The sequence below is a fragment of the Pleurodeles waltl genome, chromosome 3_1 (assembly GCF_031143425.1).
Source record: "Pleurodeles waltl isolate 20211129_DDA chromosome 3_1, aPleWal1.hap1.20221129, whole genome shotgun sequence".
In the NCBI taxonomy this organism is placed as follows: Eukaryota; Metazoa; Chordata; class Amphibia; order Caudata; family Salamandridae; genus Pleurodeles; species Pleurodeles waltl.
Genome location: NC_090440.1, coordinates 1,477,912,923 through 1,477,937,369, shown reverse-complemented (window position 1 = coordinate 1,477,937,369; position 24,447 = coordinate 1,477,912,923). Strand labels below are relative to the sequence as shown.

General features: G+C 45.9%; 1 protein-coding gene across 1 annotated transcript in view; it reads right to left on the bottom strand.

The window, feature by feature from the left end:
• The window catches only part of THSD7B (thrombospondin type 1 domain containing 7B), a 2,268,639-nt gene that overhangs the window by 905,417 nt on the left and 1,338,775 nt on the right, over window positions 1-24,447 (bottom strand). The gene's annotated exons all lie outside the window — the stretch shown is intronic.

The following is a 24,447-nucleotide window of genomic DNA, read 5'->3' as shown; positions in this document are numbered from 1 at the left end:
AAAATTTAGTAATGTCCCTATTGTCTCAAAAGTCATCAGGACGTGACAGTTTAAGTTTATGAAAGTAAAAGAGTGAAAAACTATCATAGAAAGCTTCACTTACATGCAATTTAAATGGGCAATTGCTTGTATTTCATATTTCGACTTAGGTGCCTTTTGAATTAAATCACATTAAAAGGATAAACCTGATAATAAAATGAAATTTAGACTTTAGACTAACAGTACATATAGAAACAATATTGAATTTTTAGTGATTAGCAAAGGATTAATGAGTTTAAAAATATGTGTAAAGTGAGGGGAATGCAATTCTGTGTTGTACTTTATGTAATACAGTAGCAAAGCATTCTATTTGAAATGAAATGTATTACTCATATTAACCAAATATTATTAGAACATTGGAATGCTGGAAGCTCCATTGAAAACAATGGAGTGCTGCGGGATTTTACTGGCCGGTAAAAGCCCGCAGCGCCAACATTCCAATGTTCCCTTTGTTCACAGCAACAGCTGTGAACAAAGCCTCACGGAGCCCGAGGGGATTTAAATCCCCTTGGGCTCCGTGAACATTTTTTTTTTTTCATAGAACATTCTGCCCTGTGTGGCAGAATGTTCCAATAGCCTTAGAACCCGCCGTAGCGGGCTCTACCGGCTATTAAAGTCCCTCTCCCTTGTTAAATGCCCTCGCCTTCGGCTTGGGCATTTAACGCGGGGAGCGGGCCTTTAATAGCCGGTAGAGCCCGCTACGGCGGGTTCTAAGGCTATATTAATCTTGAATTTCTCAGTTGTATATAACATGTGCTTTGCTAAAACATATTATTTAAAAGCATTTTATATTTTCTCTTGCCTTAGCATGAGTGGGGCCTGTTGAAGCTTCTACTTTGTGATTGGGCTAAGAAATGTTGATTCATTTCCTAACGTGAACTTTCTTTTAGACATGAGAAGCTTAGCTAGTTTGTAATAGATTTAGTTGTTTGTACGTATAGAGAATGTATTGTAGTGCCCTTGATGGAAGAACAGTGTGAAACATGGACTGCTTTTGTACACAATTTTTTCAAACATGAGTGGAGTCACAGGTGGAACAGAAAGACCTGGTAAAGAATTGGACTGTTTCAATTTAGAGTCATACAGTTAATTCCCATTGTATGATGCTCATTCAACGTGACATGAACTGATATCCTTGACAAATCAGAATGGTTTGTGAATTCTAAAATACTGATGGACAGATGAACTTTGAGCAGCCCTGAGCAGTTCTTATCAGCTTGCAGAGAGCTCCTGATGCTTGCAGATGCCCTGCAGACCATGATGCTTTGCTGATGAAGATTCCCTAAATATGCTGTACCTGTGGAGAGGTATCTTCCTCTCTGCCATTTGCCCTTACCATTGAAATTCCTTTTTGGACTCAGTAATCCCTTTATTTTTCCCCATTCAGAATACACTTGAGAGAGCTTCTGAGATGCTGATGCTTCCCGTTTTTCTCTTATTCTTTTTCAAAACTAGTTGTTGATCTGCGGCCCAAGATTTGATTTTTCCAATTTTGTTTGTCCTTGTTATGCTTTTTATATTTTTCCCACATTTGTTTCTCCCCATACATGTATTTCCCTGATTTGGTTAGCCATAGAGTTGACCAGAACCCTGCCAAAAACTATTGACTCAGCTATATAGAATTGACTAATGATTGTTAACTCTGAGCAAAGCATTATTTTAGTGACTCAGATATTCTTATTGATGTTATAAATTCTTCTTCTTGAATGCTTAGTTGTATTAATATCCGTTTGCCTGGATCATTTTTGGTGGCTTTTGCAACCCTTGGTGATTATGTATCTTTATAACTTGGTTTTGTGCATTGTCTACATGGCTTTAAGTTTCAGCTTGCATTAAAACCCTTAGCTTGATTCCCTGATTGGAGGTTTCCTTCTGCGGCCACATTGGTCATGATGTGTAAATTGTCTGGAGTGATATTGAAATTATGTTGATGATTTTACCACACTACTTACTGGGTCCAAAGATTCATTGACCTCGGTGAGCATTTGATTACTATAAAGGTTGGAAAATGCTACAGCACAGTTGAGTGTTATGGCAAAGACACGTACTAGGCTACGTGGTATAGAGGGCTTTGTGACACTTAGGGCCAGATGTATGGACATTTAAAGGAAAGTATTACAAATAGTGTTTTTTCTGAATTGCTATTTAGTAATCACTTTTCTCACTGATGAAAGTTTTTTTTTTAAATTAGTGATTCCTAGTGGGTTGAAAACCAACCTCTCTCATAAATAATAATGAGTTAGGTCATAATTTGTGAACTGTTAGGAATGACAGCCATAATTTATGTCAGCATTTATCATAATATCTAAAGCCCTAATGTTTGCTTTGTATTTAAGAAAACAATATGCACATCAATGTTTTAGCAGCACACGCCCCTTAGGTTCTGTTGCACTAGCTGCCTGCCCAAAGACAGCTTCTGAGTTAATCTCGGGGCAGCAGGACGTGGGGCTTCACACGAGCATTTCAGACCAAGTTGCTGCTGGCGGGCCACCACACATGGCTGTAAGACTTGCTTCTCAATGGTAAACCTGACGGTACAATTTCCTGCACTCTTCTTCTTCTCCCCGATGGTGCCTTGGCGAAATACATCTTTGGCTTCTTCATACTGTTTTAGCCCAGAATCTTACCCAGAATCTTCTAGCATGGATTTCTGGAATATGTTACTGTCCTTTCTAAGATAGCCACCTTACCATTAGGTACTTTGAGATGGTTCCAAATACAATATGACTAAGCTCTCTTTCTGTGAGGTAGTACCTGTCTTTATGGAGTGAAAGTCAACTGATCTGTATCTCCTTGAATTGCAACACATCTTGCTCCCTGGTCATGTGTTTCCATGCTCCTGATCAGTTTTACAATTTCCTGGTCATTTAACCATATCGTTTCAGCTGCTGGCACTCCTGTATATCCTAAAGTCTCCTGCTCCTTGGAGTCTAGCCTGCTATCCTTGTATATGAACTGTTACCCGGAACCTTGCAGTCATCTACAAGGGTTTCTTTGACTCCAGGTTTTTCCTCCATCCAGAGCTCCTTCTGGAATAAACCATTTGCTTAGGTGATTTCATTTGTTGTTGGCATTGAGACTACTGGAAGGGGTCATCTTTTCCTATGGCAGACCAAAACTGTAAAGACCTGGGCCTCTCAACATCCCTGCAGTCAGAAACATCTAATAAGGCAACTGGTTCATGACAGGTTCTAAGGTTTCGAGACAGAAGACCTCAGCTTTAGTCAGAGTCAAGTATTGAAGAAGGGTCAGATTGGTGAGGACACCAGAATTTGTTTGGTCTTCCAACACTCTTTGGCAAATATATCCTAAAATAGAGATCATTCCCCAATAATCATTGCCAGTGGTTCCCAACCTTTTGACATTTATGGACCCCCACTTTATCATAGCTTCCACACAGGGACTTCTACTGAATAATTATTGGCTTCAGGGGACCCCCACTGAGTCATTACTGGAAGCCGGGTGCCTAGGCTTGAACATTGTTGATGATTAGAAGCGCAAAACAATACAGAAACAAGCATTGCATCAAACGCATACACAAATGATGACGCATTTTATTTATTTTACAAAAAAATAAAATAAAAAAGTAAGAAGAATTTTACTAGGGTGTTTGGAGCCTTTCGAAATTCAATTCAAACCACACATTGTCCATGCTATGTTCTGTTTGATACACCTGCACTGGTCTCATAAATCAATCTGAGGATACTTATTTAATTTTTAGCCGTCAGTTTCAAATTCTTTGACATTTACAATCCGTTTTAAGATATTCAATTGTACATTTAGTCACTTTACTCATATACACTGTATTAATCTGTTAATATTAGTTAATTTTCTAAGCAGTCACTGACCCCCTGAATAGGCTTCATTGTCCCCCAGGGGTCCCCAGACCCCAGGTTGGAAACAATGGTCTATGCTAGCTTCATGTTAGCTATTAAAATCTCTCTACTTAATTTTTACATTTCCAAAATTCATTTAGGAGGGGTTATATTCCAGAAAAATCTGTTTGTGCCCCAGAGAAAAACTGAGAAGAGCACCTGAATGCAGGAGTAGCCTACAAGAGTAGCTTTCCCGTGGGTTACTATCCACTACTGCAACTGTAGTCTCCGCTGGTTATTGAGTTAGCTCTGGAGGGTACCCACAAGCTGTGTTCTAATCCCTAACTGTATCCATGCTTCTAGGCATCTGCAGGGCATGCCACAATGACTAGATCATGAATACAGGATGAACAGTCCTGATGGTACTTCCTTGCTCTGATTGGGCATTGTGAATTAGCCAAACCGCAGTGAAGGTCATGGTGCATGACTGTGAAACACCAGCATATAGCTTCTGAAAGTTTAGAGGTCCTCCATGTCACTTACAAAAGCCCGACTTGGAGGCATGTCACCAACTGTACACTGTTCTTCTGCAGGACACTGAAGGAGAGTTGTTTACATTAGCACAGGTGGGTTCTTAGCAGACCAAAAATGATAATATCACCTCAGACAGTGATGGAACCCCACCCCCGAATAAGACCTGAAATACTTGAGGCCATATTTATACTTTTTGACGCACAACTGCGCCAACGCAGTTGTGCGTCAAAAATTTTAACGCCGGCTAATGCCATTCCAAAGAGCCATGCGGGCGCCTTATTTATGGAATGACGTTAGCCGGCGGAGCTGACTGGTGTGTGTAAAAAAAAATGACCCACACCAGGCAGCGCCGGCGTAGGGGAAAATGGAGCTTGGGTGTCAAAAAATGGGGCAAGTCGGTCTGAGGCAAAAAATCTGCCTCAACCCGATTTGCGCCCTTTTTTTTTAATCCCACCCTCCATTGACATGAGACAGGAGTCATGCCCCCTTGCCCAATGACCATGCCCAGGGGACTTATGTCCCCTGGGCATGGTCATTGGGCATAGTGGCATGTAGGGGGGCACAAATCAGGCCCCCCTATGCCACAAAAAAAAAAAAAAATACTTACCGGAACTTACCTTAAGTTCCCTGGGATGGGTCCCTCCATCCTTGGGCGTCCTCCTGGGGTGGGCAAGGGTGGCAGGGGGTGTCCCTGGGGGCATGGGAGGGCACCTCTGGGCTCCTTCCGAGCCCACAGGTCCCTTAACGCCTGCCCTGAGCAGGCGTTAAAAAATGACGCAAACGCGGCTGGATGTCATTTTTTTTTACTCCCGTGCGTCATTTTTGCACGGGAGTGTAAATACGGCGCACATGCCTCGGAGTCATTTTTTAGAAGGGAACGCCTACCTTGCATATCATTAACGCAAGGTAGGTGTCCACGCTAAAAAATGACGCAAACTCCAAGATCTTTGGCGCTAGACGGGTCTAACGCCAAAGTATAAATATGGAGTTAGTTTTGCGTCGGAGTTAGAGCTATGGTGCTCACACTCAAATGAATTTAAATTTAAAATATTTTTAACTGGTATTTCTGAAAATGCCACATTTTTTGCCAGCTGGCATGTTGTTGTTCGAACAATCTGTGCCATGTGCTGGTGTCCTGGGTGACATGACTGTGAATGACTCTGCAGTTGAGGTTTGTTGTTTGCTACCAGACAGTAAAACAAAGGGGTCTTAGATGTGGACAGGATGAGTCATACTGGCAGGATAACTGCTGACTGGGAAGTGGCTGCACCCAGCCCCAGTTACACTTCAAAGGGCTTTGCCCCTGACCACACAAAGGAATATGACATAAGGCCTTTCCTTCCTTTGTCACCCCCAGACAGCATGGAGCTTTGAAAGGTGAAGGAGAAGAATTTTCTAATACCAGGTTTGAGAGTAGGACGTGGAGGCCCCATGTTCAAAGGCTGTTGCCAGGTATAACTATTGGACCTCCAGAGCCATTCTCCAGAACACTCTTGGGCCTGTGAAAGTTATGGAAGAAGGGCTGGCCTCCTGCCAGATTACTGTCCTTCTGCTTGCAGGACTGCCTTTCTTGTCTTTATTCCAGGCTACCCAGGGTGATTTCAAGAGTCAGTTAGCTGGCCTTCTGTGTGAGCTACAGGAACATAATAAGATTCATAAGCCTCCCTACGACTACCCAGCTGACCTGGTATGACTAGATCTGCCTAGACTAGCAAGTGGATCTGCCTGAGTGCTGCTGGATTCTGCTGAAGTGAGTCCCTGATCCTCAAGAGGTGCCTCCCTAAGGCCTGGTTCATGGGCTGGCATCAGAGTATACTCATCTTAAATAAAATAGCTGAAAATCCTGAAATGTGGCCTATTTGCAAAGGGCTCATATGCACCAAAACTCTTCAACCTAAGACAACTGGCAACACGAATTCCAGGGACAACACAGACAGCGATTGCCTGCAGCAACTGGCACAACAAGACTTGCACTTTGCACTAGAACCATGACAAGATGCGATGACCACCAGTGTGAAGCTGTAGAAACAACTGTGCATGACGCTTGACCGTCTCTTCAATCTAGAGTGACAAACCTCAGCAACGTCCTACCTGCTCTTTATGCTATTGCGACTACTGTCCACAACACTCAGCCTCCTACTTGCAACCTGCTCCACTATTTATGAAACTCTTCACGCCAGACATAGAAGTAAACTTTTCAGCAGGACTGACCTGGTCCCTTTGTCCGAATGATGCTCTGTTGTGGTCAGCCGGAACTTGTGACTTTCCCCCAAGTTAGCTGGACCAGATGACAGGGAGTGGTGCTTTCTACCTTTAGATGATATTTTCAATAAAAACTTAAAAACTGAATATGTCCGGTTCTACTGATTTGATTTTTTTTTTTTTTATGGTAATATTTTATTTACTAAAATTAACTAAATTCTTGTAAATGGGTTTGGGATTTTTCATATTTTGTGTTTTCACTTTATTACTGTTTGTGCTGCATAAATACTTTCCTCATTGCCTCGAAGTAAAGCCTGATTGCTTTAGGGTCTAGCTGCCTGAGGATTGAGCACAGGCTCATTTAGTGACTTTAATGGTTCACCCTGACAAGGATTATGGCTGTTGCCTGAGTTCCACAGCCCCTCAACCAATAGCCCAATTTTTATACACCCTCAGAAAAAGCCCAATACATTTAACAGTGATATATTATATCATGCCAGTGGTAAAAAGAGTTGCCCTAAGTGCTATACACCTAATATATGTGCACTAGCAACATTTGTGTGATAAAATGTCAGGTCATAAATACCAACATGGAGGATTTTTTTAAACATTTAAAAATACATTATCCATATTTTACCATATTTTCGTTCTGAAAAATACACTGGGGTGGTTCATTAACACAATGCAGTGCATTGCATTGAGTGTCAAATCACACCATTTGTGTCAATACAAATATCCTGCAATGAAACATTATTGTTGTTTGTGCTGCAAAGAGAATAACGTTTCCTAATCATAAAGCTATGTAAATCCAATTAGACAATTCTTTTTCTGAACATATTAATGAGCAATCTTCTGAAAAGCATGTTCCCACTGCTGCAGAACTTTACTTTAGAATAATATTAAAGAGAAAACACAGTCAAAAAGGTAAAAAATAATTAAATGTCTTTCTGTTTGAGTGTGTGTGATTATGTAATCAACAGAACCCATGAAATAATTTTCTGGAGAACCCCAAACTAATATATTCAATTTTTCATATGCAGTGGATCTGCCACCTTAAACAACAAGTAATTAGAGTGGGAATATAAAGGAAAGCTGTTTTGAATAACAAACACATTTACTTAAAAATAAGCTAAATGGTTTGTCCATTAGAAATGTATATCTGTAGACAAAAGCAGTTAGCAGATATTTTGATACACAATGTTTCAATCTACGAATTATTTAGATGGTCTTTGCAACTTTCATTAATATGACTAATTTCCCACTAATTTACAGGAAGAGAAATATAATAGACTTTAGGAATAATTTCACAAGCATATCATCTATGGACTAAATAGTCTAATCAAAAGAATATGAAAATAGAGAAACGATTCACCAACCATGGGCAGTGCAAATACAAATAAAGAGTGTGATGCCCTGGTGGCATTATATTAAACTGTTTACAGGAAATGTTTTACGTTTACATTGTGGCTCATTAATGAATATCACATATTTCCACAAATGAACACCACATTCACATTTATTATCATGATATGTCTTATAGCATTGGAGTCTGACAAATATGCCAGTTGCCTTTGAAAAAATCAAGAAAAAAAGCTTTTTTTAAAAAAAATATATATATAAACATCAGGATTTCCTTCAACCACATAACTGTAATTCCACATAACAACTCTATTAAATTATCTTTTAATTGGAATACAGAAGGCAAGTTGGTGTGTAGAGAGTGGCGATGACACAGATATTCTGTATGCAAATAAATTGATTAATTATTTTTAAGGACACAACCGAATTCAAAATACTGCTTCTGATTCCCAATATCATCCATTAGTAAATCAGTACAATTGTATTTTGTCAGTTTGTGCCTCTTTTGCGCCAAAAAGCGGTGCAAATGCAGCGCTAAAAAATAATAAATATGGGCCTAACTTTGGTAAAGATATCCGTAGGCTAGGGAACACATCAACATCTGTTATTCATAACAAACTGTGCACTAACAGACCTCTAGCCAAATGTTTGACCTACTCCTTAAAGTTTTGCAGATAAAAAATAATACTCTCTTCATACAAAAAGAGTCAAAAGTAGCTTGTCTGTTAAGCCTCTTCTTTATTTGCTTTTCACTGAATGGTGTGTTACAGCTTCGGTTTACATTTAGAAAATCACATATGTCAGCAAATAAGTGCTACTGGAAATATCTTTAAAAATAGGATTTCAGAATATTCAAATGTAAGAGGCCATGATTCATACATTGGCCCAGATTTTCTAATGCTTTGCCTCTGGTTTGTATTACTTTTGCAGAGGGATTTACTATCCGATGCAAATCTGGATTTGCATTGTACAGTATCACAAAGTAATGCAAAGATGTGCAATGTGCTGCATTATATTCCTTTGTATTAAGGGTTGTTCAGTTCCACAAGTGGAGCATGGCATTCCCATGCAACCACCCATGACTTTGATGCATATCCCTAGCTACAATGATTCATGGACAGGAATTTGCTTCAAAGTGCTATTCCTCCTTGAGGCAGCTGTAAAGAGGAGAAATGTTGTAAATTCTCCCCGTTTTTCCTACTTTGCATGTTTGCTGCATTGCACAGAACACATACAAATCCGGCACAGCTGGCACAGCCTTAAAGCATAGTTTTTCTACTGGACACAACCCCTTCCAGTACAAAGACTGTACTGTAGAGATGCCAGGTATTTTATACTATGGCACAAGGGTGTCTGCATTGACTCATGGTTCCTTAAAGTTTGATGGTCTCTCGCCCTTTCAGGCAATGAAGAACAACTTTAGTTAGGGGCTATTATTATGGGCCCGAAAGTGATCCTGCACTCATACAGAATACGTCTATTGATGCTAGAGGTGCAACTTTGAGGTGGCAAAGAAGATGCTCAACACACAAGCATTTAAAACCATTTGAAAAGATTAACGCATGTGTAACTTAGTTACTTAGTGCTTTTCCAAATAACACAGATTTAACGGATTACAGCTACTCCTCAATTTATTTAAAAAACGTTTTATTGATTTTATGAATAAGTACAAACACACAAGACACATGTTGAGGATAGCATGCGCTAGTAGAAGAGGTAAGGTAGGTACATAGTAAAAGTTATCACAGAATACTTGCTGTAAGTAAACAGGACTTGGGGGACAACAGTCTGCCCAGAAAAAAAAAAAAAACAAGGCCAGTACGTTTACAGACACAACAACAGAGTAACAGTGGGCCCCCAATTGTACTTGAACTGTGTCAATTAAATGGCACTAAAATAACTGGGACAGGTGTTGGGGGAGGGGTTGAGGAGTAGAACTCTTGGGGAAGGAATGGGTCCAGTACCATGGACGTATGGCTATTAAGGGGAGCTTGATTTTGTAGAGGTGAGTGCATTGTTCTGCCTGATAAGGGGAAAAAATATTTCTAGGTAGTTCCATTCATTATGTAACTACTTTGCAATATGTAGAAATCAAAACAATTGGCACAAAATCAGCAATGTAAAATGACCACAATCAGTTAACTTGTTTCTTTATCACATTGACACTTCATCAGTAGGGCCTGTCAGTTCATGTTGCCTAAACGTGGAACCCAGGTTTATTTTCACTAGAGTAAATGTAAAAAAATGTTCCTTCAACATTTGCACTGGTAATACTGTAAAAAACACAGCTGTTCTTGGCGTCTGTGTGCCTGTATCAGTGAGAGAGCAAAAAAGTCAAAGTATGTGTGAGAAACAGAAGGGGAGAAAGAGATGGGGAGAACAAGAGAAGGCTAAGTGTAAGAGAATCTAAGATGCGTGAGGAGAGAGAAAGATGGTTTATTGAAAAGCACAGGTAAGAGGGTGATAGAAATGGGGTCTTTGGTTGCAGTCAGGTTACCCCCTGTCAAAGCAAGGAACCTCACTCTAGTCAGGGTAAGTCACTCACAATCCAAATTATCCTGTGCCCACCCTCTGGTAGCTTGGCACTGACCAGTCAGGCTTAACTTAGAAGACAATGTGTAAAGTATTTGTGCAATAAAACATACAATAACACAATATAGCACCACAAAAATACACCACACAGTGTTTAGAAAAATACATAATATGTATCTGGATAAATGCAGGTCAAAACGATTAAAATGCAATAAGTAAATGTTGAGATATCACTGAAAAGTGATATAAGGGCCCTCATTACAACCCTGGCGGTCGGTGTTTAAGAGGTGGTAATACCACCAACAGGCCGGCTGTAAAAAAAATGGGATCACGACCATGGTGGAAACCGCCAACACAGACAGCCACTTTAACACTCACACCGCCACAGCAGTAGCAACAAACCCTGCGGCGGTAACCGCCTACAGACAGGCAGAAGACAATGTACTGCCCACCCTATCACAACCCACCAAATCTCCAGCTTTTCCGGGGTGGTACCAACGGCATCAAAAGCACGGCAGAAACCGTACACAGAAGGGAAACCAGTCACCTTTCGACAATCAACGAAGAACCAGGACGCCATGGAGCCCGAACTACAGGTCCTTCCGATGCTGGTGTATCTGCTAATACACCAGGAATATCAAAGAAGGCGGTGGCGATGACCATGGTGAGTACTGCTCATAGCACACAGGGGAGGGGGGAGGAAAAAGAGAGTGACACACACACACGCAACACCCTCACCCACAACACCGTACACACAAAAACATGCATCAACATTACATTTACACCTCATAACCCCCTGGAAGAATGCAAGTACAGGAATTGAGTGCAAATAGTGATTTTTAGAAATTTGCAGAAAAAGTTAACAATTGTAAACAACAGTATATACAAATATTTACAATATGTACAGAAGGCCGTATACTGTCCTTTGCAAATGTCCTTGGCCCAGTGGACAAACAAACATGGGCAAAGCCCACACTTGACTCTTGCCTCAAAACGGAGAGAACACTGAAGGGGCATCAGGTCGAAAACACACAGGAACATCAGGGGAAGGGGTGGGAGGGCACCTCACCCGGAAGATGGTACTACACCACTGCTTCTGGAGGGGGCAACATGCCCACTGCTTGGTCCTGGGGAGTGCAAAGCCACAGTCTGTCAAGTGGGTGGTTTGCCCACTGCTTGGTCCTGGGGAGTGCAAAGCCACAGTCTCTCAAGCGGGTGGTTTGCCCACTGCTTGGTCCTGGGGAGTGCAAAGCCACAGTCTTTCAAGTCTACTAGTGGGTGGTTTGCCCACTGCCTGGTCCTGGGAGCGCAAAGCCACAGTCTCTCAAGTGGGTGCTCTGGCCACTCCTCGGTCCTGGGGAGTGCAAAGCCACAGTCTCTCAAGTGAGTGACATGTTCCACTGGTTCTGGAGGGGGCTTAGTGCCCAGTGTGCTTCATCCTGCAAAGGAAAGTGATAGTGGATGCATATCTCCACTGGTTCTGGAGGGGGCTTAGTGCCCAGTCTGCTTCATCCTGCCAAGGAAAGTGATAGTTGATGCATTTGTCCATTGGTTCTGGAGGGAGCCTTGTGCCCAGTCTGCTTCATCCTGCCAAGGAAAGTGATAGTAGATGCATATCTCCACTGGTTCTGGAGGGGGCCTTGTGCCCAGTATGCCTCATCCTGCCAAGGAAAGTGATAGTAGATGCATATCTCCACTGGTACTGGAGGGGGCTTTGTGCCCAGTGATGCTGCACGTGGGGTGTGGCAGTTCCCATTCCCTCACCTGGGAGTCTGAGGAACGAGATGTGCAGGGAACAGGTAGCATGATACTTCATGGAGGCAGAGCCAGACTCCGCAGATGGTGGTGCAGGTGGCAGTGCCTGCGGCAGTGCTTTCTGCAGTACAGGTTGCTGGGCTGTCAGTACTGATGGTGGGCACCAGTCCCTCACCTGGAGGATCCGAGGCCTGAAGTGCCTTTCCTTGTGTTTTCTTGCCCTTCCCCACCTTGTCAGACGCTGCTGGGACCTTGGCACTAGCAGATGCAGTTTTGGAGGAGACCTTGCTGGGTGGGTCGTGCTTTTTGGCCATGCTGCATGCTGGCACCTTCTTCACCTTGGCAGGTGGCGGAATGCGTTGGTCCTTTGCAGGGGTCGGTGGCACACTGGCAGCCCTGACGGGTGCCCCCTTTGATCCCCTGGGACTTGCAGGTACCACAGCAGACGCTGACTTGGTGGCTGAGGTGCTGGCCTGGGATCTTGACACCCTGGCCCGAGGGGAAGGACGGGGGAGGGGGGAGGCATAGGGAAGAGGTCAATGTTTGCAAGGAAAAGTTTTTTAGACACACTGGGACAGGAAGCTGGAGAGGGTTTGGGAGTGGAGGAAGTGGGAGTGGTTGTAGGAGGTGTCTTTCTGCTGAGTTTCGGTGAAGGTGCATGGGCTGGATGCTGTTGTGAGGTGGATGGCTGGTGGGTGGGTTGGTGCTTGCGTTTTTGTACTTTGGGACGAGGGGTCACAGACACACTGGAAGAGGACACGGGGGACGTGTGCATGGTTGTGGGGGTGGTGACTGCTCGTGAGGGGTGTGTTGTGATGGGCGTGCTGGTGATGGACGTAGTGGATGAGGATGTAGGGCATGCAGGTGTGAGTGGAGATGATAGTGGAATGGGGTGGACAATGAGGAGGAGGGGGACACAGTGGAGGCAGTGGATGTTGTTTGTGTGAGTGCCTGTGTGGTGCTTGTATTTGCCTGAGCCACTTCTGTGTGTTGATTTGGTGATTGTTGGTCTGAAGGTGTGCTTGGGATAGACTGGGGTTGAGAGGATTGGGACTGGGTAGAGAAAGTTGGAGGGGGGAGGCTAGACGCAGGGACAATGGCTGCCATCAGTGCTGAGGCCAGACCCTGAAATGCTCTCTGTTGGGCCACCACACCAGAGTGAATGCCCTCCAGGTATGCATTTGTTTGTTGCAATTGCCTCTTGACACCCTGGATGGCATTCAGAATGGTTGACTGCCCAACAGTGAGGGATCTCAGGAGGTCAATAGCCTCCTCACTGAGGGCAGCAGGGCTGACTAGGGCAGGGCCTGAAGTGCCTGGGGGGAAGGAGATGCCCCCACTCCTGGGTGAGCAGGCACGGGAAACACGCTGAGGGGCTGCTGGGAGGGCGGTGCTGGGAGCGGGGTGGCAGTTGTACCTGTTGTTGGGGTGGGCACAGAGGTGTCCGCCACTGCCAGGGAGCTTCCATCGGAGGAGGAGTCACTGTCACTGGTCTCCCCTCCTGTCCCCGTCGTGGTGCTCCCCTCGCCCTCTGTCCCATTGGTGCCTTCACCCTCGATGGAATCGCAATCATGGGCCATGTGGGATGCAGCTCCCTCCGTCGCCGGTGCATCTCCTCCTCCGCCAGATGATGCTAATGCACACAAGGACAGGGTGACAAAACAAAAAGGGGGGGGAGAGACAGAGGATACACTTGGTCAATGCCAGCAGCAACACTACCATTGGCGTACACAACACACAGGAAGCTGCCCTATGCACTAGGCCATGCCCAACCAGTCACTAAGGTAGTCACAAGCCCATGGGGTACAATGCCTAACGCCAGCATCTGCACACCTGACACCCACAGGACCCTGCCCAGTAGTATATGCCCACTTACACCATTGGGTTCGGAGTGCATCAGAGCCTGCACACAAGAGACCTACCCTGCCATGATCTCCCTGGCCTAGGGGCACCCACAGCCCACATCCCCCACCCAGCTAGCTCCTAAAGCACGCAAAGTCAGGATTCAGAATCTGTACTCTCCCCATTGTGGCTGCTGTGATGCCCTCAAATGCCCATAGGCCACCGCCAGGATGCGGAACATCAGGGGGGTCATGGTGCGACGGGCACCCCTTCCACATTGGGAGGCCGGCCGCAGCTGGGCCTCCGCCGTTTTCTTGGTCCAGCGGTGCAGGTCCTCCCATCTCTTGAGGCAGTGGGTGCTCCGCCTGTGATAGACCACCAGGGTCCGCACCTTCTTTGGCGATGGCACACCAAATACCCTTTTTCTGGTGGGCGCTGACCTAGAGGGAAAAGACAGGAGAAAAGGAAATTACTCACCCGCCTGGACCAGCATACTCATTGCCCCCAGTTCCCACCCATGCCCTGACGCACATACACTGACCACCTCTCATGCAGCTCTCAGGCCAGGACACCTCAGCACCCCCCAACATGTGGCTTACATCCAGACCACTCCAAACATGCATTGCCCACACATCAAGCTCCCAGTGTACTCACCTGTTTGTCTGGAGGACTGTGGAGTAACGTTTACTGGGGTAGGACCCCATCCACCAGTTTCTCCAACTCCTCTGCAGTGAAGGCAGGGGCCCTTTACCCAGGCACTGTAGCCATTGTCGCTTCCAGACTCAGGTCACAGCAGCACTTGCAGTGTAGGTCCTCTCCCATTGACGGTCAAGTAGCAAATGAGTGAATAGTTAGAAAATGGCGGTGACGTCCGCGGCAGTATGTACCGTCACCACCGGCGTACATCGCCATTGGCTCTTGGAACCAATAGGGCCCAATGATAACCAATGCGAATTTGCGCGGTGGTCATCGAGCGCCTACCGCGACGGTGCACAATGCCAGCGCACTCACCTCATCTCCACTTGTCCCTCCTCACCGGTCAGGCAGCAGCCATTTCAGGGGGACACATAGCATGGCACCTAACTGCATCACAGCAGACATTGGCCCATCAACTGTTTCTCGACTTCGCATACTGCTTGTGTGACCTAAATTCAGCAACAGTTGTGCATTCTATGTGGAAATATGACCTTCTGCTCACCGTTCTCTTCCATAGGCTACAACCGGTGAGGCAGATGATGAGATGGTGGCATCCTCCAGTGTGCAAGACCCAAGGTGGACCCGTCGACAATGGAGGACAGACACATTATCATCACATACAGACTTGATCGTGCCACAATTCAAGAGCTGTGTGGCCAATTGGAGCCAGACCTGATGTCAGCTATCTGCCAGCCCACAGGAATACCCCGTCTAGTGTAGGTTCTGTCAGTGCTGCATTTCCTGGCAAGTGGTTCCTTTCAAACTACAGTGGCCATGGCATCAGGAATGTCTCAGCCAATGTTCTCCAACGTGTTGTCCAGAGTGTGGTCTGCCCTGCTGAAAACACATGTGCAGCCACATCGTGTTCCCCCAGGTGGATGATTTGGCGACAGAGAAAGCTGACTTCTATGCCCTGTGACATATCCCCAACATCATTGGTGCCATTGATGGTACACATGTGGCATTTGTTCCTCCACGGAGAAATGAACAGGTTTACAGGAATAGGAAAAGCTATCACTCGATGAATGTGCAGATGGTGTGTTTGGCGGACCAGTACATCTCCCATGTGAATGCCAAATATCCTGGCTCTCTGCATGACGCCTATATATTGAGGAATAGCAGCATCCCTTATGTGATGGGCCAACTCCAGAGGCACCGGGTGTGGCTAATAGGTGAGCCCAAGGTCCCCACCCACTATAAATAGGTGTCTGGGTATTGGGTTGTCTCTGAGGGTTAGTGTGTGTCTAATAGTTGTCCATCGATATTTACAGGTGACTCTGGTTACCCCAACCTCTCATGGCTACTGACTCCAGTGATGAATCCCAGGACAAGGGCAGAGGAACGTGACAATGAGGCACATGGGCGTACCAGGAGGATTATTGAGAGAACCTTCGGCCTCCTGAAAGCCAGGTTCCGGAGCCTCCATCTGACAGGGGATCCGTGTACTACTCACCGAAGAAGGTGTGCCAGATCATCGTGGCATGCTGTATGTTGCACAACCTGGCCATGAGACGTTAGGTGCCTTTCCTGCAGGAGGATGAGCCTGGAGATGGTCTTGGGGCAGCAGTGGAGCCTGTAGACAGTGAGGAAGAGGAGGCATATGAAGAAGACGTGGCCAACAGAACAAAAATTATATAGCAGTACTTCCAGTGACACACAGGTATGAGACTGTAACTCAACTTTACTTTTCAGTAATGTTTTGGACATTGTACATGGCAGCCTCTTACCCTCTGTCTATGGAGACTGACTGTACCCTTTGGATTATTTATTCTCAGATCTGTGTGCCCCATTCTGGCTCCTGCTATATGAATTGCTGCCCACCAAAGGTCCCCCTGTAGTATATTTCACTGAACATATATGTTGCAATGCTTTGATAATGAATTACTTATACATTTTTTGATTCATGACACTGACTCAAGTATGGTATTTGCTTAAAGGGTGTTTATTTTTGTGCCAATAAGTATGGGGTATGTGCCAGGGGCTAGGGTGATGGTGGAGGAATGTCCAGTTAGAGTCCAGTCTATTGGTATCACAGGTGCATTGTCCAAGGGGACATAGGAAGTGGAGCAATGTTAGTTCAAGGTGGACAAGGTGACATAGTGGGACAGAAGGGTGACAATCAGGAGAGTCTTATTTGCTGGCGGGGGTCCTGGCAATGTTCTCTGCCTTCTGCCTGGATCGCAGGGACAGCTTGCGGGGTGGTTCTCTTTCTGCAGGGGGTGGGGTGCTGGTGACCTGTTGGTCCTGTGGCAGGGCCTCCTGTCCACTAGCGCCGGCGGAGGTGGAAGGCTGTTCCTCAGTTTGGCTAGTGTCAGGCACCCGGTGTTGTGCCACTGCCTCCCTCATGGTCTTGCCCATGTCAGCCAGCTCCCCTGCAATGGTGACCAGGATTGTGTATATTTCTGTTAAGACCTCCCTGATCCCCAGGTACTGTCCCTCCTGCAGCCGCTGGGTCTCCTGTAATTTGGCCAGTACCTGGCCCATGGTCTCCTGGGAATGTTGGTATGCTCCCATGATGTTTGAGAGTGCCTCGTGCTGGGCCGGTTCTCTGGGCCTGTCCTCCCCCTGTCTCACAGCAGTCCTCCCAGCTTCCCTGTTGTCCTGTGCCTCTGTCCCCTGAACCATGTGCCCACTGCCACTAACCCCAGGTCCCTGATCGTCCTGTGTTTGTGGGGTTGCATGGGGTCCCTGTAGTGGTGGACACACTGCTGATTGTCATGTCCTGGGGACGGTGGCATGGGCCCACTGGTCGGGTGCTCTACGGGTGTTTCCTGAGGGGGGAGGCTCAGTGGTGGTTTGGGACTGTGGCTGGTTAACCGACTGTCCGGAGGTCCCTGATGGGCCTGGTTGGTCATCATGATCCAGGCGTGCAGAGCTGCTCTCATCACTGTGGGCTTCTTCTGCGGGGGGCTGAATGTGGCTGGCACCTCCGGTGACATTGAGTAGGTGTCCAGTTGGGAGGAAAATGCATTGTCAATGTACCTGCGTGTGCCATCTTGTGCATGGCTGTGTTTCCCTCTATGAATGAGATTTCCCTGTCGGCTTGGCCTTTTGTGAGTGGTGATTTTGTGGGCTGGGTGAGTCTCTCTATTGTGCATGATGGGGTGATGGGTGTCCATGCAGGTCTGTGATGGGTGTCCATGCATTGGGTTTGCATGCAGGGCTTGGTATTGGGATGGGTGGGTTGTGTTAGTGGGGTATATGTGAGTTGGTGGAGTGATGGGGGTGGGGGTACAAGTTTGTGATGGCATGCAGGTGGGGGGGATAGTAGTAAAGCTTTGACTTACCAGAGTCCAGTCGTCCTGCTACTCCTGTGAGGCCCTCAGGATGCATGATCACCAAGACTGCTCCTCCCATGTTGTTAGTTGGGGGGGAGGAGGTGGGGGTCCACCGCCAGTCCACTGTACAGCAATCTGGTGTCTTGAAACCACGGAATGCATCTTCCCCCGTAGGTCGTTCCACCTCTTGCTGATGTCATCCCTTGCTGTCCCACATCGTTGACCCTGTCCACGATTCTCCGCCATAGCTCCATCTTCCTTGCAATGGATTTCTGCTGCACCTGTGATCCAAATAACTGTGGCTCTACCAGGATGATTTGCTCCACCATGACCCTTAGTTCCTCCTCAGAAAACCTGGGGTGTCTTTGGGGTGCCATGGATGTGGTGTGAGTGATATGTGTGAGGATGTGTGGGGTGAGGTGTGGGGTGCTGTGTTGTGGTGTGTGCTGTGGGATGAGTGGATCATGTATGGGTGATGGTGTTCTGTGGCTCAGATTGAGTGGGTGCTCCTGGCTTGTGTCTCTCTCTGTACGCAATCTTTTTTTTAGTCATAAAGGGTTGTGGGTAATGTGGGTGTGTGTTTTATATTGGATTGGGTGTGTGGGTGTGGTGTGTGTATGTGTGTCAGATGTGTGTAGTTTTAATTGTCTAATGTGGTGTAGTTTTGTAAGTGTGTGTGTATTTTGAGCGCAGCAGTGTGTACCGCCAATGGTTTACAGCGGTTGAAAGACTGCTGCATTGATTCGTGGGTTGTGATACTGTGGGAGTATTCCTGTTGGCGTAACAGTGTAGGTTTTGCTATCACCAGTTTATCACTGACCTTTGGTCTGGCGGATTTGTGGGTGTCTGTATAGTGGTGGATTTCTATGTGTGGGTCATAATACCCGTGGCGGATTGCCGCCACGGTTATGGTATATTGGCGGCCTTCAGCACGGCGGTAAGCGGCATTTACAGCCAGGGTTGTAATGAGGGCCAAAGTGTCCTAAGTCTTTTAAAAACAAACAAAGTCTCTTTCAAGCACAAAGTACCTGGTTCATGTGAAAAATCTCCACAAAGAACCACAGAGGAGGAGAAGCGTGGAAGCAAAGGGGGTGTGCGTCGATTTCTCGAGCCGTACATGGCGATGCATCGTTCAGCTTCCATGGAAGGACGGCTGTGCATTGATTTCCAGCGCTCGATCGTGGATCCTCTTCGGACTTTGGGGTTTTCCGACGCCCCGGGGATAGTGCGTGGATTTCCTGCACTGACAGGACGAAGTCACAGGAGCTGTGTTGATCCGTTGGGGGAATTTTCTGCCACACGACAGGCACTGCATCGATTCCTCTCTGGAAGTCGGGCGTCGTCGTTCCGACTCGGCTGGGCGTCGAATTTCCGGTCGCTACCCTGGTGCTGCGTTGATCTTCTCATTGCAAAGTCAGGCTGCTTCATTCCGGTTCTGTGTGCGGTGAAATCTTTTCCACGGTGCAGGCTGTGCATCGTTTCTGGCAGGCTGTGGATCGACTTTCGCCGCACAAGGAGTCCTTCTTGAAGAGATGACGTTTGTTAGTCCTGAGACTTCAGGGAACAGGAGGCAAGCTCTATCCAAGCCCTTGGAGAGCACTTCTTCACCACAGCCAGAGAGCAGCAAGGCAGCAGGGCAACAGCAAGGCAGCAGTCCTTCACAGAAAGCAGACAGGTGAGTCCTTTGGGCAGCCAGGCAGTTCTTCTTGGCAGGATGCAGGTTCTGGTTCCAGTTTGGTAGGGGCAGAGGCCCTGTTTATATACCCAAATGTGCCTTTGAAGTGGGGGAGACTTCAAAGAGTGGCTTAGAAGTGCACCAGGTCCCCTTTCAGTTCAATCCTGTCTGCCAGAGTCCCAGTAGGGGGTGTGGCAGCCCTTTGTGTGAGAGCAGGCCCTCCACCCTCCCAGCCCAGGAAGACCCATTTAAAATGCAGATGTATGCAAGTGAGGCTGAGTATCATGTGTTTGGGGTGTATCTGAGTGAATACACAAGGAGCTGTCAACTAAACCCAGCCAGACGTGGATTGTAAGGCACAGAAAGATGTAACTGCAGAGAAATGCTCACTTTCTAAAATTGGCATGTTTAAAATAGTAATATTAAATCCAACTTCAGCAGTCAGCAGTATTTTGTATCACTATTCCTGCCAACCTACATGTGACCTTCCTACCCCTTTCTGATCAGCAGCTACCACTCAAACAATGTATGATGGCAGCCTCAATGTGGGCCTATGAAGGGAGCAGGCCTCACAGCAGTGTAAAAACGAATTTAGGAGTTTTACACTGCCAGGACATGTAAACTACATAGGTACATAATTGTAGATTTGCCGTATGTGCCACACAATCCATCATCTGCTGCATAAACTGCATATTTTAACAAAAACAATTGTGTCTACCTTAAACAGTTCAAAAGTTACTAAAAATGCGGCAACATGTGTTGCCGCACAGTTGAAGGGCCTTTGCAAAGATAAAGGTGCCCTTTCTGTTGCTCATTGATATATGTGGATGTTAAACATTTACTAATGAGGTGCAACAAATGCCCAGACAGTGTACATAACTGTGAAAATGACAAAATAATGAAGTAAATCTATCACACAATGTGCTGCATTACTCAGCATACATTGCATTTTATTGTGGCATAATTTACTCACCTATGCTGCATAATTTCCCACCACATAATTCCAGTGGCCCAGCTTAAGTTCATCTTAAACACTGTGCAATGAAATGATTCAGCACCTCAAGTTTTGCAAGTCAACATTAAGTAGGCAAAGGCCACTCTTAGGCAATGAAAAATATTTCATGGGGTTTCTCTGTAAAACCAGTCATAAGATTAAAGAACTCCGTTGCTGGAGGAACTTGGTACAATGTCTTCTTAAAGAATTCCTGTATGAGGAGAGATTAAAGGAGCTCTAACTTGGTATCAAAGTACTACTCGCCCCACACTGCTTTCAACTTTCACTTTATCAGACAACCTGGGCTCCCAGACAGTCACACAATCCAGCTCATGAACCTGGGGGAGGGCCCCAGCTTGCAGATCACGCCTGTCTAGAAATACCAGTGTGGGTTCCGCAAGCGCAAGTTGATTTTCCTACCTGAACTCTTGCCAGAAGCACTAAAGGCTACTGTACGTAACTATAAATTAAAGCATTAGTGGCCCTTACACCCGTCCAGCGCCAGGATACCCTCCTGGGTGATAGTACACTCTACACATCTGTGTAATATAAGTAAAACAAGTTAATTGACATTTTTTCACAACAGCGCCCACGAGCAAAAACGAAAACAACACGAGTGTAAACCGAGAAAAGACGACCTAACAAAATAAAATAAAAATAGCTTCCAAAAATAAAACTTTGCAAATTTGTTTGTCCGGCTGGCACGTTTGTTGCCGGTCACAAGCCTTCTGTTTGTGAGGCACTGGAACTTAGGACAAAATGTTACCTCAATCACATTGGGAGCAGTGGACGGGCACTAATTAGGTTGAAATCACATAGGGCCAGATGTAGGTAGCCGTTTGCATGGTGCAAACTGCGAAAACCGCAGTTTGTGCCATGCAAACAGCCTAACGCAATGCTCATTCCCAAATTGCGAGTCGGTAGCGACTCGCAATTTGGGAATGCGACTCACAAATAGGAAGGGGTGTTCCCTTCCTATTTGCGACTCGCATCACAATTCAGAATTGCTTTGTGACCGCGAATGCGGTCGCAAAGCAACTCGCAGTTACCACCAGTGTCACACTGGTGGTAACTCATTCGCAAAAGGTAAGGGGTCCCCCTGGGACCCCTTCCCCTTTGTGAATGTCGACAAAAATATTTTTGATCCTATGGACCACTGCCTACTCTGAAAAAATGAAACCAAATGGTTTCGGTATTTTTTTCATTTTGCAACTCGTTTTCCTTTAAGTGCAGGGACTCGCTATGGGGTCGCAAAAAGTGACCCACCTCATTATTAATAATGAGGTGGGTCTTTGCGACCCCATAGCGAGTCACAGAAGGTGTCTGAGACACCATTCTGCATATGCTTTTGCGAGTCTGAAATTGCGAGTCGCACCGACTCGCAATTTTAGAATCGCAAAAGCATATCTTGCTACATCTGGCCCTTAGTCCTTGATCCCTGCTACACACCGAAGAACGGAAATGATGCCAGAGATGCCTTGACGAATTAAGAGGCTGTAAAGAAGAGTACCACACAAACCAACAAATGGTGAACGACAGGCAGGCTCCAAGCCCTTTGCTGATCACAACAGCGTCTTGCATATGAGACGCATGTGCAAGTTCATGCACTCACAGGTTCGACCCTAAAAATAACAAGCATTTGTAATACAATAGGTCCCACATTTTTCTTCTTCCTCCATCTCAAAACATATACAATTATGAGATAAACATTTATCAGAAATTAAACTTTTGGCTTTAGAGAGTAATGCTCAAAACACCATAAAAAAATATCATTTGAGATGGATTGGAGGGTGAAAGGAAAGAGGGAGTCGGGAGTAATGATGGAGCGGACAAGTGGTATAGTAACGGTGACATGGGCCCTGGAGTAATAAAGGAAAATTGGTTGACTGGAATAGGAAAATACAGCAGTAATTAGACTTGAGTGAGGTCAGTAGGTCTCTGGGCCCCGGTGCCACTGAATCTGTTGCTCCATTTATAGCAAGGCCTCAGGAGAAAAAGCAGATGGGTTAGAAAAGAGAAGCAAAAGAAATACAACAGACAAAAAGAAGAAAGAGAAGGGGTTGCAAAGAAATAAAAGAAAGGAAAGAAAGAATGAGAAAATGAAAACACAACTAAGAAGAAATTGAGCAAACATGTGAGACAAAATTAAAAAGGGAAGGTAGCTAGCGAACAAAAGACAAAGAGGAAAAAATATTGAAAGAAGTGTGAAAAGAAAGAGAAAAATGAACATTAGAGGAAAAAAAAGAAACAAGCAGCGAAAGGACCAGGGCATGTATGTACTGACACATTTCTCACAGACACAGAATGGGAAAACCAGTTTGACACTTAGGGTCTCAATATGTAACTTGTGGCTTCCACATAAAGACGGGATTTATAGTAAAACGTGAATTGACAGATAAAGATAAGGCAAACACTAAAGAAAAAAAGGAAGAAAGATCTAAAAAAAAATGAAAGAATGATGAAGAAAAAAGAGAGCAATGAAACAAGGAAAGAAATAGCCAGGTAAAGCAGGAGGCGCATTAGCAGAGTTGTACGTGAACCCCAATACAGCAATATTGGGGCACTTCAGATCAGCATTGGGGGTGTAGACCGAGCTGTGTCCCTACCCAGTTCTAGAATAACAGAAAGGCAGCAAGTGAGGAATGAGAAATGGAGCGCATGTAATTCCTAGTATTGGAATAATGGGGCTCTGCAGGTTAGGGCTGAGGTGCACTGACAGAGTTGTAACAAGCACACAAGGTCAGAAATGAAGTTGTTAATGGAGCTATGTGTGGAACCTAGTACTGACATGCCAGTGTTGGTGAGTGTTAGCCTGGAAGTGCACTGATGAAGCTGCAAGTGGGGCCCGGCATGGCATTGCCTCTGAACCACAGAAGCGAGGAGTCCTGAAGGGCGTGTGTGTGAGCCTTAATACTGAGAAGAAATGTGCACTGAATGTTAGCATTGATGGATTCTGGCAGAGTTGTGATGGTTGCCAACAGTGGTGTTGGATATTGGACTTGAAGTGCACTGGTTGAGCTGTGTTTTTCTCATTTGGGTCCATCATTGTCTTGGCATTGGGACTGAATGCTAGAATAAAGCTGCTGTGATGGAACTGTAAGTGAGCGGGGTACCAGTATAGGAAAGAAAGTGACCTTGCTGGGATAGAACTGAGGTGAACTGATGGAGCTGTGCCTGAAGTCCCAGTACTGGAACAACAGTGTGTTGTGACTGTAAGAACTGAGGTGCTCTCGCAGAGAGCGTGTGTGGGATTCTGGTACGCGCATGGCTGAGGGGCTTGGAGTGTGTGAACTAAGGTGGCACTGTTGGAGCTGCGCCTGAGATCCCGGTACTGGAACAGCAGTGTGTGCTGACTGCAAGAACCGAGGTGCTCTGGCAGACAGCATGTGTGGGTTTCCTGGCACTGGCACAGCTGAGGGCTTGGAGTGTGTGAACCGAAGTGCACTGATAGAGCTACACCCGAGGTCTGAGTACTGGAGCAGCAGAATTTACTGACTGCAAGAACTGAGGTGCTCTGGCAAATAGCGCTTGTGTGGTTCCTGGCATTGGCATGGCTGAAGGCTTGGAGTTTGTGAACTGAGTTGCATTGATGGAGCTACTCCCAAGGTCCCAGTACTGGAGTATCAGAGTATACTGATTGAAAAAACTAAGGTGCTCTGGCAGACAGTCCATGTGGGGTTCCTGGCACTGGCACGGCTGAGGGCTCGGAGTTTGTGAACTGAGGTG